The sequence below is a fragment of the Apium graveolens genome, chromosome 4 (genome assembly GCF_009905375.1).
Source record: "Apium graveolens cultivar Ventura chromosome 4, ASM990537v1, whole genome shotgun sequence".
Lineage (NCBI taxonomy): Eukaryota > Viridiplantae > Streptophyta > Magnoliopsida > Apiales > Apiaceae > Apium > Apium graveolens.
The window spans coordinates 165888204-165901903 of NC_133650.1; the positions used below are offsets into that span (position 1 = coordinate 165888204).

At 40.4% G+C, this 13700-nt stretch overlaps 1 non-coding gene across 1 annotated transcript; it reads right to left on the reverse strand.

Annotated features, from left to right (window-relative positions):
* Positions 1 to 4173: 4173 nt before the first annotated feature.
* Positions 4174 to 4280, reverse strand: LOC141722477 (small nucleolar RNA R71). Its single transcript, XR_012575496.1, has one exon. It is a non-coding gene; the product is annotated as a small nucleolar RNA R71 (small nucleolar RNA).
* Positions 4281 to 13700: the final 9420 nt, after the last annotated feature.

Below are 13700 nucleotides of genomic sequence, written 5' to 3' on the forward strand. Positions count from 1 at the left end.
TTAAAATACGATAAAAGCATACTATTCGATACAAAGCGTTATACCCTATTGTGAATTTGAATTACGTGACTAGGTGCATATAGTTATATGTATACGAGTCGGGTTATCGGATTGGGTTATATAGGATCGAGGATATCAAGCATTTTGTTGTAACTAATTATGTTATTCTGTTACTGTAGATCCCAGTCGAGCCCCGCAAGGGCCGAAGTCAGCGTAAAAGCTACCTAGGATTTTTGTAAAGTGTCGCAAGGGAAGTACCCTTGACCATTCTTCTACGGTTAAGTACATATGGATAAACTGTTGTTTTATTCTCGTACATGAATAGAAACACTTTAAGTTACGTATCCCCTGTAGTTATAAATAATTGTTTTCAAACCTGTTTTGGGGAAAAGTAACTTCAAAATATCAAATAAAAGTGATTTGCAAACTAATTTTACGTGTGTTGTTAAATGAATGGTTTTAAAATGATATAGGTACAAGTGTTTTGAAAACTGGATAAAACAGTCAGATATGGGATACATAGGGGCCAGAGTGGCCTAGTGAGGTTGCGTAAGAGTTTATGGGATGGCAGTTGGAGCCGTCTGGTGTTCATACCATGATCAGATGTCGTCACATATCCGTTACATATCTGATTTGGCTTTGTGATTACCATAAGGGAATAAGTGATTGATACAGTTGAATAACAAATGTGAATAGCATGCTAAAATTGGACTCTGGTACTTACACAACACACAACTACGTTTGTTTTATAACGAGCATACTAGTCAGTGATATATAGTTACATCAGTTTTATTATTTTTACTATTGTTCGAAATGATTTAAAGATTACGAATTTCATATTGATTTATAGTTATATTCCTATAACTGTTTATATTACTACTTTTATCTTGATATTCATATATTGGTACTGCTGAGCGATTATGCTCACCCTTGTAACCTATTATATATATATCGCAGATGCCTAGAAGACCAGTCAGACCTTGGAAGAACCGTGTCTCAGCCCCTTCTGGACCTGGCTCCTCAGAGGTAGTTAGTATCAGACCATGTGCGGTCTGATGAGTTGCTGAATAAGTATAGTGAGTTAGGTTTTAATAAGTGGTTTGTAATAATGAGTAACTTGAATCATACTTGAACCTGGATCGGATCTTGGTTTGGTGTCGTCTTAGTGTAATATTAAAAGTAATCTTGTAGTTTATATTGTGGTTTGTTATGTTTGGTGACGTCAACTCCTGACCCCGGGGTGGAGGCCGTCACAGTTGGTATCAGAGCTACAAGTTAAAGTCCATGATTTAGGTTAGGGATTGAGTCAAAAAAGGTATAGAAACTGTGTCTTAAGGTGTGGGTCAGCAACTCATGTAGAGGAGCAAACCTTAGAGTTGGTCGAGGGTTGCGACGGAGTTACCCTGTGTTAGGAATATGTTGTGTACTTGATGATAAGCTAAACAAAACACCTTAGTAGATTTAACTTAGTAAATTTTTTAGCACCAGACAGATGATCAATTATAGTCCCGACGGATGATTCAATATAGTCCCGACGGATGACTAACTGATATCCATCGGGTGAGTAGATTATGTAACAATAAGTACTGTAGCACATTCCTGCAAACAACTTTGTATAGATTCTGTAGTAGCTTCTGAATCATGTAGACTACTAGTAGATGTGTAGAATAAGTTGATTAAATGTAAATATAAGATGTCTTGTAATTCTGCACAAATGAAATGGAGTCAAGTGATAAATGGCTACCCGAAGGATGATAAACAAAGCTACCCGACGGATGATCAATAAGGCTACCCGACGGATAACAAGCATGTACCCGACGGATGATCAATTCAAGTATCTGTTGACAGTGACAACACAGTCACATGCGTTGGGTGTTTGTAAAAGGGATGTGGCAGCCAGTATAGCAGGGTTTTGAGAACAAAGAAGTATTACCATTTCCATGCTATTTTGAAAATATTCAAAGATGCTGGAATAGAGTAGTGAAGTAGCATGGAGTTAGACTTGATAGGTTTTTTTTATTATCCTGTCTTATTACCATGTAAACTTGGTGATATATAAACCAATTGTAGCTATGATAAGTGGCATTTTATACCACTTAGAACATCTTAAAATGGCTTAAATTGGTGCCTTGAAATCAAGTATTTTGTGTATTTGATGCGTTTTTCTAGTGTTTATGCATTTCAGGGTATTAGTTACATTTCGGAGGAGTAATCATCAAGAATAAGCCTTGGCATGTGTTCACCATTGCGAGAGGAAAGAAAGGGGCAGATTACGGCGAAGAAACGGAGCAAACTCAGAAATTTTCCAGTAGGGTCCTGAGCGCCCGCTCAGCAATGCTGAGCGGCCGCGCAAAAAGCTGAGCGCCCGCTCAGCTATGCTGAGCGGCCGTGCAGGGTCGGGAATAAAGATAATTTATTTTAGGACTTCTACTTCTGTTTGGCTTCCACTTCTATGTAATCTGAGTTTTATGGGACTATTATATAAGTAGATTTGGAGACGTTTTCACGAGAGAGGATCGTGGTATTAAGCAAGGAGCGAAGGAGATAAGGAAGAAGACCGTTTTAGCACACAGCAACGAAGAGGAAGCATATTTTCTTGTGATTCTTGTTTCGTTGTAACGTTGGATGCTAGTTTTCTTACTTTGAACCTATTTACTCTTGTGACGTACTCTGATTTAATATAATTAGTTTAGTTATTATTTTCTTGTGTTTGTTTATCATGATTTCATATGAACCCATGATGATGATGAGTGCTATTATGGGCTAATCGTGATCATGGGGTTGCAATGGATTTACTATGGAATTCTTTAGTTGATTGTTTAATACTTTAGTGTGTGATGATTGTATGATATCTAGTATTGGTTGTGCGTATTCGTCTTATGTGCGTCGCGAACATATAAGATAGGGTGTTAATCTCTTGTGAAGCGATGGTGGATCTTCAGATTTAGAACTTGCCATGCTAGCATAGGTTCATGTATGATGTGCATGATTAGTGGGTAACTCTAACAGTTTTATTCTCCTGGTGTAATCAAAAAGAATAACTTGTGCTTAAATCGTTGTGTTGTCAATTTCTGCAGACATATAGGAACTCAGCATAATTGATGCCTATTCAACTTCTATCTTAATTGTGGATGTTTGGTAGAATGGTATTAGTACAATGAAAGTTGGCTTTTATCAGTTTCGTGTTATTCGATTAATATCATCACTGTCACATGCTAAAGGTAATAACAATAACTATTGAAGGAAGTAGTAATGAAGTTATGATCTCATGAGTGTTTTAATATTGTTAATTTGAAGTGATAAATTAAGTAATTAATTGTAGTTAATATTTAGTCAACAATTCTAAGTGTTAGTGTCTTAACATTGAGAAGTAATCATACATTGGTGCGTGAGTTTAACTAGACAATAATTAGTCTGAGTCTTTGTGTGAACGAACTAGAAAGTATTCTATATTACTTGCGAACGCGTATACTTGCGTGAATATTAGCGCGTGTTTTCGCCCTAACAAGTTTTTGGCGCCGCTGCCGGGGACTCGGCGTATTTGTTTAGTTTATGTACTTACCATCATTGGTCATTAGGACTCAGTGATTAGGACGTAGTTGTTACTTATTATTTTCGGTTGTGTTTCAGGTACTTTAGCAAGCGTTTATGCAAACTCGTTCTCATACTCGCAAGAGGACTTTAGATACAGCTGAGGAGACAGGCGAAGTTCTTGATATTCCGGAGAAGATAGATTTTGAAGATTCAGATTCAGGAACTGAGCAGAAAGAACCAGTAATCATGGGTGATCGTATTGTTCAGGCTGATCCAGCTCTTATGGACTTTTCTCGGCCAAAAATTGATGACATTCAGTCAAGCATTCTTCATCCGGCTATTCAAGCTAACACCTTTGAAATCAAGCCGGGCACTATTCAGATGGTGCAGAATTCTGTTTCTTTTGGAGGAGCTGCGACTGAAGACCCTAATATGCACATAAGGAATTTTGTCGAGATCTGCAGCACTTTCAAGTCTAATAGCGTGACTGATGAGGCTATCAAGTTGAGGCTTTTCCCATTCTCACTGAGGGACAAAGCTAAGGACTGGTTACATTCTGAACCAGCTGGGTCCATCACTACTTGGCAAGATCTTGCGCAAAAGTTTCTGGTGAAGTTTTATCCGATGGCAAAGACTGCTGCTATGAGGAGTGCTCTTACTCAGTTTGCGCAGCAACCTACAGAATCTATGTGCGAAGCTTGGGAACGCTACAAGGAAATGTTGAGGAAGTGTCCACATCATGGAATGCCCGATTGGATGGTGATCACTGGTTTCTATAATGGTTTGGGGGCCCAATCTCGGCCCATGCTCGATGCAGCAGCTGGAGGCGCCTTATGGGCTAAAAGCTATACTGAGGCCTATAATCTTATCGAGACTATGGCTGCAAATGAGCATCAAAACCCAACTCAGAGGATGATGCCTGGGAAGGTAGTAGGTATTCTGGAAGTCGATGCAGCCACTGCTATTGCAGCGCAGCTTCAAGCGCTGTCAATGAAGGTTGATTCTCTGGCTACATATGGAGTTAATCAAATAGCTATGGTTTGTGAGCTTTGTGCAGGTTCTCATACTACGGATCAGTGTTCTATTGTCAATGAATCTGTTCAGTATGTGAATAATTATCAGCGACAACAGCAACCTGTGCCAGCTACTTATCATCCTAATAACAGAAATCATCCAAATTTCAGCTGGGGTAATAATCAGAGTGCTATTCAGCCACCATATCAGCAAGGTGTGAGTAAACAGTTTAATCTACCTAGATTCCAGCAACCACAGCAGTATGCTCAAAGGCAATCATATCCTCAACTGGGAAGTGTAGTTGCACCTACTAGTGCTGATTTTGAGGAACTTAAGCTGTTATGCAAGAGTTAGGCGGTTTCGATCAAGACCTTGGAAAATCAAATCGGTCAAATAGCCAATGCAGTGCTCAATCGTCAACCTAGCACACTTTCTAGTGACACGGAAGTACCAGGCAGGAAGGAAGCTAAAGAGCAAGTCAAGGCTATTACCTTAAGGTCTGGGAAAGTTACTATTGCTGAAAAGGTAAAAGAAGGAGAAGCTGAAGTTAGAGATGAAGATGCTAAGCAAAAGGAGAAAGCGATAGAACCAAGGAAGACTACTGTTGAACAGACTCTGCCTGAGGGTAATACAAGGGAGAAACAGCTCTATCCTCCACCACCTTTTCCTAAAAGATTGCAGCAACAAAAGCTGGATAGACAGTTCGGTAAGTTTCTGGAGGTGTTCAAGAAACTTCACATTAATATACCTTTCGCTGAAGCTCTGGAGCAAATGCCTAGCTATGCGAAGTTTATGAAGAGTATTCTTTCAAGGAAGGTGAAACTGGATGACCTTGAGACCGTTGCTCTCACAGAAGAATGCAGCGCTGTTCTGCAGCAAAAGTTACTTCCAAAGCTGAAAGATCCAGGTAGCTCCACCATTCCTTGCACCATTGGCAAGTTGACTTTTGACAAGTGCCTTTGTGATTTGGGAGCAAGCATCAATCTGATGCCGTTGTCGATCTTTAAAAAGTTAGATTTGCCTGATCCAAAACCCACATACATGTCTCTACAATTGGCTGATCATTCTATTACTTACCCAAGGGGCATAGTAGAGGATGTGCTAGTCAAGGTGGATAAGCTCTTCTTTCCTGCAGATTTTGTTATTCTGGATTTTGATGAAGATAAGAAGATTCCCATAATCTTGGGAAGACCTTTCTTGGCTACTGGCCGTACCTTGATAGATGTGCAGAAAGGTGAACTTACTATGCGGGTACAAGATCAGGATGTGACCTTCAACGTATTCAAGGCAATGAAATTCCCTACAGAAGATGAGGAGTGCTTAAAAGTGGATGTGATTGATTCTGCGGTTACTTCGGAACTCGATCGCATGCTAATGTTTGATGCATTGGAAGAGGCCTTAGTGGGGGATTTTGACAGTGATGATGAAGATGGCAATGAGCAATTACAATATCTGAATGCTTCTCCCTGGAAGCGAAAGCTGGATATGCCATTTGAATCTCTTGGTACTTCTGACCTCAAGAATGCTGAAGGAAAGCTCAAACCATCAATAGAAGAAGCACCTACCTTGGAGCTCAAGCCATTACCTGAACACTTGAGGTATGCTTTTTTAGGTGATGCATCTACTTTACCTGTAATTATTGCATCTGACCTTTCAGGTAGTGAGGAAGACAAGCTCTTAAGGATTCTGAGAGAATTCAAATCGGCTATTGGATGAACCATAACAGATATCAAGGGGATCAGCCCTTCATATTGTATGCATAAAATTCTGCTAGAAGAAGGTAGTAAGCCGACTATTAAACAACAGCGCAGACTTAATCCTATCATGAAGGAGGTGGTGAAGAAAGAAATTCTGAAATGGCTAGATGCTGGCATCATTTATCCTATTTCTGACAGTTCTTGGGTGAGCCCTGTACAATGTGTACCTAAGAAAGGAGGTATCACTGTGGTAGCAAATGAGAAGAATGAGCTCATCCCCACTCGAACAGTTACAGGATGGAGAGTATGCATGGATTATCGGAAGTCGAACAAAGCCACGAGGAAGGATCACTTCCCTCTTCCTTTCATTGATCAGATGCTTGACAGGTTGGCTGGTCATGAGTATTATTGTCTTCTGGATGGCTATTCAGGGTATAATCAGATTTGTATTGCACTAGAGGATCAGGAAAAGACTACCTTCACGTGTCCATTTGGCACGTTTGCCTTTCGCAGAGTTTCGTTTGGGTTATGTGGCACCCCGGCCACTTTTCAGAGATGTATGATGGCTATATTCTCTGACATGATTGGAAATAATGTCGAGGTGTTCATGGACGACTTCTCCGTCTTTGGACATTCGTATGATGAATGTTTGAATAATCTTCGCGCCGTACTCAAAAGGTGCGTGGAAACTAATTTGGTGCTCAATTGGGAGAAATGTCATTTTATGATGCGTGAAGGCATTATTCTTGGGAATAAGGTCTCTAGCAAGGGTCTGGAGGTGGACAAGGCCAAGGTGGGAGTCATTGAAAATCTTCCACCACCTATTTCTGTGAAGGGAATCCGTAGTTTTCTTGGTCATGCGGGTTTTTATCGGCAATTCATCAAGGACTTTTCGAAGATATCTAAGCCGTTGTGCAATTTGCTTGAGAAAGATGTGCCTTTCAAATTTGATGATGAATGTTTGGCAGCATTCGAGACTCTCAAGAAGAGTTTGATCACTGCACCAGTTATTACAGCACCAGATTGGACAGAGCCGTTTGAGATGATGTGTGATGCGAGTGATTATGCGGTAGGTGCAGTTCCGGGGCAGCGCAAGAACAATCTCTTTCATGTGGTCTACTATGCGAGTAAGACCTTAAATGGGGCCCAAATGAACTACACCACTACGGAGAAGGAGCTCTTGGCTATAGTCTTTGGTTTAGAGAAATTTCGATCTTATCTGCTTGGGACTAAAGTAACAGTATTCACTGATCATGCGGCCATTCGCTATTTGGTTTCCAAGAAGGATTTGAAGCCGAGACTCATTCGTTGGGTGCTCTTACTTCAGGAATTTGAGTTAGAGATAAAGGATCGAAAAGGTACTGAGAATCAAGTAGCTGACCATCTCTCTAGGTTGGAGAATCCCGAGTCTGCTTCACAAGATAGGACATTAATCAATGAATCTTTTCCGGATGAGCAGTTGTTCGCAGTTCAGGAGGAAGAGCCATGGTTTACAGATATTGTAAACTATCCTGTCAGCAATATAATGCCTCCTAGTTTGACCTCAGCTCAAAAGAAGAAGTTTCTGCATGAGGTGAAGTGGTATATGTGGGATGAACCATATTTGTTTAGACAGGGAGCTGACCAGATCATCAGGAGATGTATCCTGTTCTGTGAGACGGAGGGGATATTACGAGAATGCCACTCCACGGTTTATGGTGGACACTATGGTGGTGAGAAGACGACAGCTCGTATTCTGCAAGCAGGTTTTTTCTGGCCTACTTTGTTTAAGGATGCTCATCAGTTTGTTTTAAGGTGTGATCGTTGCCAAAGAGTGGGAAATTTGACGAGAAAGGATGAGATGCCGTTAAATGTGATGCTTGAAGTCGAGGTCTTTGATGTTTGGGGAATCGATTTCATGGGGCCTTTTGTCTCGTCCTGCAATAATCAATACATCTTGCTGGCAGTCGATTATGTCTCAAAATGGGTAGAAGTCAAGGCTTTACCGATAAATGATGCAAAGGCAGTGCTGAATTTTCTTCATAAGCAGATTTTCACAAGGTTTGGAACACCTCGGGTAATCATAAGTGATGAAGGGTCACATTTCTGCAACCGTAAGTTCACTTCAATGATGCAGCGTTATAATGCGAATCATCGAGTTGCTACTGCCTATCATCCGTAAACAAATGGTCAAGCGGAAATGTCTAACAGAGATATCAAGCGCATTCTAGAGAAGGTTGTTGTCCGTCAAGGAAGGACTGGTCTTTAAAGCTCGATGAAGCTGTTTGGGCTTACAGAACAACATACAAAACTCCACTTAGTATGTCCCCGTTTCAGTTGGTGTACGGTAAGGGATGTCATTTACCTGCGGAGCTTGAGCATAAGGCCTACTGGGCGTTGAAAAAGTTGAACCTGGATTTAGATGCAGCTGGTAAGAAAAGAATGCTTCAGCTTAATGAACTTGATGAATTTCGACTTCAAGCGTACGAGAATAACAAAATGTACAAGGAAAAGGTGAAGAGGTGGCATGATAGGAAGCTACATCCTAATTTATTCGTGCCGGGGCAACAAGTTCTCTTATTCAACTCTCGTCTCCGACTTTTTCCTGGGAAGTTGAAATCAAGGTGGTCTGGACCTTTTATTGTCAAAACTGTGTTTCCACATGGAGCGGTGGAAATTTTTGAGAATGATCCGGACCAAGCATTCAAGGTTAATGGTAAGCATTTGAAGCACTACTATGGGGACATGGCAAACCGAGAAGTGGTTAGTGCCATTTTATTGACTATTTGAGAAAGGTACGCAACGTCAAGCTAATGACGAAAAAGAAGCGCTGCGTGGGAGGCAACCCATGATTTGTTGTTACAGGATCCCTTAGAAGTTAATAACCTATCCAAAAACACAAAAAAAATCAGAAAAACAGGACTGAAAAAAAAATTCCAGTGACCCCATGAGCGCCCGCTCAGCTCTGCTGAGCGACCGCTCAGGGGTCGGCTGCCAGAATTTTTTTTACAGTTCATAAAAATACAAAAAAAATCAGAAAATTAAAAAAAAAAACATCACAGCCCGTAAACCCACGAATTCTTTTCCTATTACCCCATGATTTTATCCCTCAACCCCACTCCTAATCTAATTTAACCTAATCCACACCCTATATATACATACACCTATCCTACATATCTCCCACAAACTTTCTACACTTAAACTCTCTCCCAAACACAAAAACCCAGTTCTTAAACACTTTTATTCAAGATTCAATGGCACCCAAAAGAGCACGAACTATTGATAGCAGCAGCACAGTCCCTACTGCTGATTCATTGAGGGATACTGCTTCAAGGGCTCGGTTGAATGACAGAGCTGCGGAGGAGGAGTACACTAGGCTTTTGGGAAAGCCGATTCTGAAGGAGAGAGGGTTTTTACCATCGGGGAGGGATGGTGAGTTGCTACCCATGATTGTAGAGAAGGGGTCGATAGCTTTTTATGAGTCGCTTGAAGCAGTGCCGATGAGCGTGGTTCGCGAGTTCTATACGAACGTGAAGGCCGAGAAGAATGGGTTTTCTGTGGTCCGAGGGCTGACGGTTGATTATCACCCAGCGGTGATTCGCCGTGTGATTGGGCAGGGAGAGAGGAAGCCCGAGGAGGAGAACTGGAATGAGAATACTGCTGAGGATTTTGACTTGGATTTGATTTGTGCTACTCTCTGTAGGCCGGGCACAGTTTGGACCTTCAAGACCGGCACTAATGAATATCGTCACTTCCCGGCGATCGCTATGAACAGGTATGCCCGTGCATGGAATGCATTTATTTGTGCTAATATTTTGCCTTCTTCGCATGCACACGAGGTCACAGTCGAGAGAGCACAGTTGTTGTGGGGAATTCTCAATGAGGAGTACTATGTGGACCTTGGTGAGTTTATCTACCAAGGAATTCTGAAGTTTTTGAGGGGAGCTAAGCATATGAACATCCCTTATGCATCCACGGTTACGAAGCTTTGCCGAGCAGTAGGAGTGAACTGGCCGGCTCATGAGCAGTTGTAGTTGCCGGCCACTCCGATTGATTCTGGGACTCTGAATGGGATGCAGGAGTGGACCGGTGGTGAGCCCGAGGAGCATGGGCTGGGTTATCGTCTTCCAGGAGGGCGTCCAGCACGAGGTGCTACTATGGCTAGGCCTAGGCATGGTGAGGCTAGTTCTTTGAGAGCTCAGGAGGGTGCTGGGATGGCTGATACCCAGTATAGGAGGCTTTCACGGCGGATGGATGCCATGTACGAGACGCAGAGCAGGTTTGCTCAGGAGCTCACCCTTGCGTTACGGACTGCTTTTCCGGGCCTTGGAGCTGATATCCAGTGGCCAGTTTTTGGTGAGGACTCTGCATACCCGCCGTCTGATACTCCACCCACTGAGGGTAATGATGATGATGACTCCGAGTAGGTATACCCTGTGTTCCTTTCTACTACCTTCACTGGGGACAGTGAAGATTTCAAGTTTGGGGGTGGTAGTTAAGGAATATTTTGTGTGTGTCATATAGCTGCATATTCATGATAGTTTAGTTCATATAGTTGCATAATTTTTGCCATATAGTTTTTTCTTATTATCTTTATTTGTTTATCATGTCATATAGCTCATGCATATACCATGATCCCTTTTGCGATGATTTATCGACTGAATTGTGATATTGATGTGAGTGTAGTGATAGCATTAAAGTGATATTGAGTCGTGTAGGTTGATATGCATGCTAGAAGCACTTGTAATTTCACTAAGTTTTAGAGAATGCTTAAGGGCTAGATTGTTATTATGATCTGATTGTTTTCGAGGTTAATCTATTTATTATGCTTAGAATTTGATAATAGGTTCTTAGTGATAAAGGCATGAAAAAGAAAAAAAAAATTGGAGTAAAAATGGAATTTGTTGCTAGTTGTGGCTAGGCGTCAAATGGCTAGTAGCCGGCTCGCATGTTATACGAGTAGTCTAGGGTTGAGCAAGATGGAGCGAAACGCACTTGCTCAGAAATTTTGAAAAAAAAATATAAAAAAAGAGAAAAAAAAGAAAGAAAAAAATTTTGTGGTGTTTATGCATAATTGATCACGAGTGGGCTCTTTGGTATTCGAGTTATTAAGTTCTTAGGGGACTTTGTGCCTAGTGACCTAAGGCTTTTAGAGTCTGGGATCCGCTAACCTAACGCTCATTACATGGATACAATTGTATAAGTCTTTTGTGGACCTCACTCATTGCACGGTCAAATAAGCATTGTTGTAGTGAATAAAAAGCATGATTCCGTAATAAGCTCCAAAATTCTTGTAGTGTTATATGTCACTTTGTGCCTAGAATTTTTATTCTTTTATAATCAAGTGATTGTCTTGATAATAGTTGAGTCATAATAATTGCTCTAGTTCCAAAGAGTATCTGTTAAGCATCTGCACACACCACGTTTCTGGTTGTATGTTCGTTTGTATGAGTTTATTGATCTTTAGTCGCCTAACTGCATTTGTTGAGATGTTGCAATTTGGTTGGTTCGTTCGTAGTAAGGGGGATCGCTGCATTTTCATATAGATTGCATTCATGCATGTTTTTATTTGTTTTTGAGTCTGTGACGCTTGAGGACAAGCATCAATTTAAGTTTGGGGGTGTGATAAGTGGCATTTTATACCACTTAGAACATCTTAAAATGGCTTATATTGGTGCCTTGAAATCAAGTATTTTGTGTATTTGATGCATTTTTCTAGTGTTTATGCATTTCAGGGTATTAGTTGCATTTCGGAGGAGTAATCATCAAGAATAAGCCTTGGCATGTGTTCACCATTGCGAGAGGAAAGAAAGGGGCAGATTACGGCGAAGAAACGGAGCAAACTCAGGAATTTTCCAGTAGGGTCCTGAGCGCCCGCTCAGCAATGCTGAGCGGCCGCGCAGAAAGCTGAGCGCCCGCTCAGCTATGCTGAGCGGCCGCGCAGGGTCGGGAATAAAGATAATTTATTTTAGGACTTCTACTTCTGTTTGGCTTCCACTTCTATGTAATCTGAGTTTTATGGGACTATTATATAAGTAGATTTGGAGAACGTTTTCACGAGAGAGGATCGTGGTATTAAGCAAGGAGCGAAGGAGATAAGGAAGAAGACCGTTTTAGCACACAGCAACGAAGAGGAAGCATATTTTCTTGTGATTCTTGTTTCGTTGTAACGTTGGATGCTAGTTTTCTTACTTTGAACCTATTTACTCTTGTGACGTACTCTGATTTAATATAATTAGTTTAGTTATTATTTTCTTGTGTTTGTTTATCATGATTTCATATGAACCCATGATGACAATGAGTGCTATTATGGGCTAATCGTGATTATGGGGTTGCAATGGATTTACTATGGAATTCTTTAGTTGATTGTTTAATACTTTAGTGTGTGATGATTGTATGATATCTAGTATTGGTTGTGCGTATTCGTCTTATGTGCGTCACGAACATATAAGATAGGGTGTTAATCTCTTGTGAAGCGACGGTGGATCTTGAGATTTAGAACTTGCCATGCTAGCATAGGTTCATGTATGATGTGCATGATTAGTGGGTAACTCTAACAGTTTTATTCGCCCTGTGTAATCAAAAGGAATAACTTGTGCTTAAATCGTTGTGTTGTCAATTTCTGTAGACATATAGGAACTCAGCATAATTGATGCCTATTCAACTTCTATCTTAATTGTGGATGTTTGGTAGAATGGTATTAGTACAATGAAAGTTGGCTTTTATCTGTTTCGTGTTATTCGATTAATATCATCACTGTCACATGCTAAAGGTAATAACAATAACTATTGAAGGAAGTAGTAATGAAGTTGTGATCTCATGAGTGTTTTAATATTGTTAATTTGAAGTGATAAATTAAGTAATTAATTGTAGTTAATATTTAGTCAACAATTCTAAGTGTTAGTGTCTTAACATTGAGAAGTAATCATACATTGGTGCGTGAGTTTAATTAGATAATAATTAGTCTGAGTCTCTGTGGGAACGAACTAGAAAGTATTCTATATTACTTGCGAACGCGTATATTTGCGTGAATATTAGCGCGTGTTTTCACCCTAACAAGCTAGTAGAACAAATAACCAAGCAAACACATTTTAGAAGAGAAATAGAAAAAGCTGTAACTATTAAGAATTTCTCTGTAGTTTATTTGTTCACTTGTACAAGCAGCTGTGAGCTATTCAAGCTTCACAGGGTTCTCTTGATATATATATATATATATATATATGGTGGATACATTCATATCCACCAGAAAGTTTTAAAGACTTGTGTTTTTATTACTTTTGTTTTGATTTATATAATTCCTTCATTCCGCACTTTGCAAATCAAACACATATATATATTATTAAGTTAGAACCATTTTTCATAAATCCTAAAAAGAAGCCAGAATTACATTCAACACCCCTTCTGTAATTCTTGTTGTATTGTTGGGGAATAACCATTGGTATCAGAGCAAGCTCTTGAAGTACAAAGAGTTTAAAG